At 46.3% G+C, this 6,902-nt stretch overlaps 1 long non-coding RNA gene across 1 annotated transcript; it reads left to right on the plus strand.

Annotated features, from left to right (window-relative positions):
* Nucleotides 1-1,959: 1,959 nt before the first annotated feature.
* Nucleotides 1,960-5,171, plus strand: LOC129200667 (uncharacterized). The gene is made up of 4 exons (XR_008575057.1): nucleotides 1,960-2,017; nucleotides 2,567-2,686; nucleotides 4,845-4,897; nucleotides 4,982-5,171. It is a non-coding gene; the product is annotated as an uncharacterized LOC129200667 (long non-coding RNA).
* Nucleotides 5,172-6,902: the final 1,731 nt, after the last annotated feature.

Raw genomic sequence — 6,902 nt, forward strand, 5'->3', positions numbered from 1 at the left:
GAAATTTGCGGTGTGTGTTTTCTTGGTATTTCACATTATAATGCTCCTGAATACCGAATACATCGTAGGTGAGAAATTCTAGATGGAACAAACATAGCTTACTGTTTCAAGAAGTTCATTTGTTGTAGAAAAGAAAAATATCAGAAGGTTTAACAGGTTGGACTTGGCAAGCGGAATCATCACGTTTCAGTCCATTTTCTTTAGATTCATTATCTAAACTAATCGCACCATTTAGTGAATCATTTTTTGGCAGCTCACACTGTGATCTTTCTTCTTCAGCATTCTGACAGGAAGAATGGGAATTCTGCAATGTATGAGCTACCTTTCCAATCAAAAGTACATTGCAAGGTATTATGTTGTAATTCCTTTCAAACAAGTCCTTCAGCTCCTCAGGTTTTCCTGAAGATTCTGTAGCATGAGGGACTGCATTATCAGAGGTGAATTTAGGATTTCCATTCACTGGCGTCTCAACAAAAATTTCATCAGGAACTTCCTGTTTGGAAACGTTAGTAGCAACTGACATCGTAGATGCATTTGAAGTAAACTCGGCTGCAGAAGAATTTCTAATTGTGGATGAAGGAAAAGGCTTGCTTAGATCCTAAGCTAAGACAGGTTGCGACACAGCCTGACGTGCAGGCAATTTGTTATGAATACTGATAGTGCCAAAGCCGGACTGTCCCCGAGCCACGCGTCCTGGAGCTGCCCCGCCCCTCCCCGACTAGGTCCCTTTTATGCTGAGCATGACATCATATGGTATGGAATACCCCCTTTGGCTAGTTTGGGTCACCTGTCCTGGCTGAGGCCAATCCCAGCTTCTGGTGAAAATTAACTCTATCCTAGCTGAACCCAGGACATTAACCAAAACTACAAACTGAATATTAGAACTGAATATGTAGGTCTTCCTACAATCACTGTCCTTTTCAGAGCAATAACTCATCCTTACACCATCTGTGGCCTCAATTTCTCCTCTTTCTTAATATAGCCAGATACAGAGAACAGTTATATAGCAATGTACACAGGTGCAGCAGTTTAAGGCCAAGCAATGAAATGCATAATAAATGACATGGAGAATTTCAGGTTTGACAGAACTGAATTATACAAATAGTAATCTTTTCCTAGCATAGAAGGAAAAATACTTGACAAGAAGAAAAATGTAATGACTGTAAAGTAAATATATCCTGAACACATTTGGTTTTTGTTATTACCTGATCTAAAAAAGTACATAAGCTTGCTGATTGGGAACTGGTTTGCTATCAGAAAGGTCTGTTGAGGCATCAGTCATTTGATACCAAAAAGTCCATTACCAGCCCACAAATGAAGACAATGATATCTTTAGATGAGTTGCACGCTTTCCAAATGATATCACAGGTAGAACACACCAGAAGAAACCATACCAAAACGATTCAAACAAAACATATAAAATGCCACCTTTTCCCCTAAGAACAATGGCTACCAGTAACATTTTATTTTCTTTACAGCTCCTCTGGCCACCTTTCTGCCTTCCGGCGGTTGGCCCAGCTCCTTTCCCAGGGGATCGTGGGAAGGGCGGTGGACGGGGCCCGGGTATATGATGAGGCCCCTCACCAGGGAGCTCATTCTGCTGCTGTGCGCTTCTGGTGTCAGTGCTCTGCTGTTCCGTCAGTCAATGGCAGCTTTTGAGCTGGCTCAGCTCTCTGGGCAAATGTGTTTTGACATTTATGGAAGCAGAGGTGTCTGAAGTAAGGGCTTCAGGACTAATCAAGATTAACCAGCATACAGTGTAGAAAGTACACTTGTATGCAGCTTTTTTTTTTGTTGGGTTGTATTGTGTGTGAGTTTTTTGTTTGGTGGTTTCTTTGGGGTTTGGGTTTTTTTTCCGCCCAGGTCAATAATTTTGTATTGAGTGTTCAGGTGTTTGCAAGATGATTTAATAGTATGCTTTTTTTTTTTATTCTTCTAGGTGCATTGTGTTTGACTGGAGTTCCTGACTTTATTGAAGATGGAACCTTGTTTTTTCACCAGTTTTTCTGTATACTGTGTAAGCTGCTGGTATTACCTCCCTTAATAGGCCTGATGGTGAGATTATTTATTAGAGGTCAGGGTGAGCATCTTGTATGCATCTGTGCATGGAGTTTTAGCATTTCTCAAGAAAGCAGTAAGGATGTAAGGCATAGCATCTTTCAGGGTACAGGACAGCTCATTGCTTTTCCCAATCACCCATGGAGTACCGTGTTGTTACTGGAAGCTTTGCAGCTTCCGGCAGGCTCTTCATAGATCGTAAGTGTCAGGACTTTGCTTATTTTGTGGGCCTGTAGCAGAGCCCAGAGTTTGCAGGGAAGATGGGAGTTGCCTGCAGAATGCAGGGCACAGCTCAGAAGAGCGGCTGACTCAGGGGGTTCAGGGGTGCAAATACAGGGAAGGAGCTGTCAGGAAGGAGTGGGATTCCTTCCCTGAGAGTTCAGGAGAAGAGGAGTTTCTAAAGTTTTGGGACTGCGGGATGGCTGGGAAAGGGAGGAGGGTTCATCAGCCGTTCTCAGGTTTGTTTTGCAGTTGGATTGGGTTGTTGATGAGGTCTGTTCCGTTTCAGTTTCTCCATAGCTGATGGGAGGTACAACAGTCATGAGAGAGGCAGTGTAAACCACCTGGCCCTCTGCATCACAGTGTGCAGGCCTGAACGTCAGAAGAGTCTCGTCTGGTAAAGCATGAGGTACGTTAAAATATACCCTCGTGAACTCTGAGGTCTCTGCTTCTCTGTGCCTTTTACTTTCTTCATTCCTGACTTAATTTTGTATTCATAGCTTTGCTGTCCATCTAGATGTCACAGTCATTGTTAGAGACATCGGCTAGGCACTTATTTGCAGCACAGGTTTGTGTCACTGTCTTCCCTGGAGTTTCTTGGAGAAGAGGATATGTATTATTTGTGCTCCTAACAATCTCCAGCCAGGGATCTTTCTTTTATCGCAGTCCCAGGCCCGTGAGCTTTTTCTGTATTCCAATTTTACCTTTGTCCTTAAGCGTGCAATGAAGTTTGCTCTAGTATCAGTTGCGGCAGTTACGTTCTGTTATTCTTGTTGATCTGTTGTGTTTTTAGCACCAGTTTCTGTAGTCTTAAGGTGATCTAAAAGATCTTTGAGTCACCATGTCACAATTACTGTGTTTTTTCCATAGGCTGACTACTTCTGTAGTTCCCTAATGGGCTTTGTAGGTAAGGAGGTAGTTTGTCACTTGTTTTCTCTGTACTATACCACATCTTACTCAGGTCTTGATGTTCCTGTTGGTTTTTTTGTGCTAGGCGGGCACATTGGTAGCCATGCTGAGGGTCTCATGCGCCTCAATGCATCAGCATAATGCCAGCTGAGTGCTTCCTTTCTTGTGTTAGATGCTCAATGCACAGATCTGTCTTGCATGTCTGGAGTCTCAGAAGTCTATGGAAGGTGTTCTCTCACAGCAGTGATCCAGGATGTGTTAGCATATCTGCTGTCAAGCAGTCTGTTTTCATGGAGACCTTTTCTGGGACTACTTCTTCCTTGCATCCTCTTGGTCTTAGGTCCTAGAGCCTGGCTTCTCATGCATTCATTGTCAGAGTTGCAGATGTATCTTTTTTTGTCACGGGCTGTGGTGCTTGACTTCTGGGGCAGCTGTAGATTCTTCCTCTCAGCCCCCTAGGACTTCTCACCTAAAGGCATCTTCGCTTTGGAGTGATTCCTCTTGCCCAAGAGTCTTTCTGTGCCTCTGGGTCAAATCATTCGTCTTGTGTGCAGTGCCAGTCTGCACACGTGCCTGGGTTGGAGGTGGCTCTGCCAGGGGCATAGCAATTTTTAGTCAGGGAAAGAATAACAATAAGAGCCTACGGCTCATGTTGCTGTACCTAGAGTGTTCAGTTACAAACCTTACAGTCCACCTCAGAGCAACTAGCCCTCAGTAGCAGGTGAGGATGCCGAAGGGATGACGGGAACTCTCTGGGAGAGGCTGCTGGAGTGCTGGTTGAACAGATTGAATCTCAAAGGTGTTAAGGCTTGTATGCTTAGAGTTTAATGTTGTTTTGATTTTTCTTAATGGCAGGCTGTTGTTGGACTCCAGGTGATATTCCTAAATGGAAACAAGACCTTTGGAATTGTTAAGCTGTTGCTCTGCATCTGGGTGATTTGTTCAATGCTGGTTTTTGCAGATGCAGAGGGACGAGTCGTGTGCCAAAGGGTGAGAGAGGAACCTCCTGCCGAACCTCCTAGTTAGCCAATGTGTGGGGTGGGTTTTTTTTGTTGAGGATGGATTCCGATCCCTGGCACTCTGAAAGCTAAATTGAGGGACCAGGGCTGGGGAGGGGCTGAGAGGAGGAGGGGACAAGGTTGGGAGCTGTGGGGAGTGAGGCGTTTAAAGTTAGTGTAGGGGAGAGGGCTGTCCGGGAGTAGTCCCCTTTGAGCAGTCGAAGGGAGCGGGTTACTTGTCAGCATGGTGCTAGAGTGTGCCGGGCAGGGCAGTTCCAGCCTGTGTTTGTGTTGTGTAGCTTGTCTTCTGTGTCTTAGACCTTCCTTGGGTCTCAGTGTCCTCTTTGCGCTCAAGGAGCACCGCACACTTCTTGGGTGCCACCCCTAGGGTCTCGAATGCCCATACTCATTGGCATTGTGCCACTCAGGTGCTTCTCTTCTCGCATAGCAACGTTACAGCATGGATCGGTCTTGTGTCTTGGAAGTTTCCAGTCAGTCCCCTTTTGCAGCATAATTCCAGGCTGCGTCAGCAGCTCTGCACTCCAGCAATCCATTTTCAGGGACTGGCCCTTCTTCCCTGCATCCTTACATTCTTAGGTCTTGAAGACAGGCTTCTTGCGCATCCATCATCTCAGTTTTGACAGTAACTTTATCTTCTAGGTGCAAATCAATGTGCGAAGCAGGATATCCACACCAGAATGGACTTAAGCAAGGTGAGTGACTGACGTGCTGAAGTAGCATTTTTCTGAGGTGTCATATTATCGACATAGCTAAAATCATACCCGGTCGTTTAACAGGTGGGGGTCAGGCCTCGGCACGGCAAACCGAAGAATCTGACTCTGAGCGGCCGAGGTAAAGGGGCAGGAGAGAGGAAGATGTTTCCGAGGAGGGCATCATCGCGGCGGAGGTCGACGCCAGCTGACGTGTCGGTGACCAGCGATGAAGAGGAATGCGGTGGATAGGGGAGCCTCCCGGTTAGGTGACGTGTTCCCGATGAGGATGGATTCTGGACCCTGCCCTCTGAAAGGTAGTTCAAGGGGCAAAAGCGGTGGGCGGGGTGGGGCCAGCGGGGGGTTTAACGTCAGGGTTGCAGAGAGGGATACTTAGTCTGTCTGAAGTCTAGGGGCAGATAGGGGTCCTGGATGTGAACGTTCTGGCCTCTGTCTGTGTCTGTCACTTGTGTTATCTGTACTCTTTCTTGTATATGGTGCCTTATGGCAAGTCTCTACGTTCTGCCCCACGGGCTCTCTGCACTTGGCACACACCTCGGCAAGCATCCATAGGGTCTGTAACGCCTGGCCACTTCAGAATAAAGCCCATCAAGCGCTTATCTCGTGATCAGAGCTTAAAGCGTGTTTTGCATCACAGATGTTTCCACAGGGTTGCCTTTGCAGAGATGGTCTGGGCCAGACTGACAGCTCTGCTCTTGGAAGATCATCTTCCACAGAGATTCCATAGCATGTTTCATCCTTAGGGGCTTGGGTCTTAAAGCCTGGTTTCTCACACATCCATTGTTCTGGTGTTGTATTGCATTGCTGCAGTCTGTATTGGTTTTGACTGCCATCTGAGACCATCTTGTTTTGTAGTGCTTTGTGTTGTATTGCATTGTGTAAGGCTCTGATAACAAGTGAATGTCGCAGACATCCATCTTGACCCAAGCAGGGATAAACTGATAACGGGGGAATGTGGCAGACATCCGTCTCGGCCAAGGACAGAACCTGCAGAGGCGGGATAACGTCTTGTGAGCCCCTTCCCCTATTCCTGAAACACGTAGACAAAAGACCATCTGTGTCCTGTGCATGCGTGCCTGTGAAAGGCCATCACTCAGTCAACCCTGAAGTGGGGGTCAGTGAGACCCCCAAGACACCCAGAACCCACCAACTTATTTCTGGAACATTCCTGAGCACATGCTGTGCCTGCTCAGTGATGACAGACCCCTGCCTGTGCGGAGCATTTTGGGTTATAAAAAGGGGAAACAAGTTTTCGGTGTGCACCCACCACCTGAGGACTACAACTACAAGCAGAGAACATCGCTGGATCCAAGGGTGGTGATATCTTTTCTCTCTCTCTCTCTCTTTCTCTCTCTCTTTCTTTTCCTGTCTATCACTCTGTCTCTAACTTCATTTTCAGCACATTAGGGTAATATCATCACAAGTTTTGCTAAGCAATTACCTTTTGTAGTTCTGCTAAGTTCTAAGTATTGTTACAACTTTTGCCAAGCCACTATCTTTCGTAGTTCTGCTAAGTTCTAAGTAAATTTGTGATTTGTTTGAACCTCTAGAGTAATTCTTGTTACTCCTGATTACTGCGCAGAGAATTAAAAAGTTAACCTCACCCTCATCCACTGAGTGGGATGGGACATTAAATTGGCATCATGGACAGGATTCTCTGTGAGAAGTGGTAAAGAGGTTCCCTAAAGGGGATATCAGCCAGAGTGCTGAAGAAAGGAGAACTGATAATTGGTTGAAGCTGAAATCTCCGACAGTAGGTCACAGCAACCCGGGATAAGCCTGATCTTGACTGCTCCCCACTGTTGGATTTGTTAAAGAGCTATAAAGCTTGCCCGACCCCGAAAGGGCATAGCTGGGCAGACGGACACTGGCAGTCCCCAACAACTGTAGCGGAACAGATAAGAGACTTGGCAAAAGGAAACAAGTTTAAGCCTGGAAAGGGAAAGGCTGTGGTTTGTGGTGTCTTGGGAGCTGCGTTGATAGCTGC

Source organism: Grus americana, unplaced genomic scaffold, assembly GCF_028858705.1.
Source record: "Grus americana isolate bGruAme1 unplaced genomic scaffold, bGruAme1.mat scaffold_382, whole genome shotgun sequence".
In the NCBI taxonomy this organism is placed as follows: Eukaryota; Metazoa; Chordata; class Aves; order Gruiformes; family Gruidae; genus Grus; species Grus americana.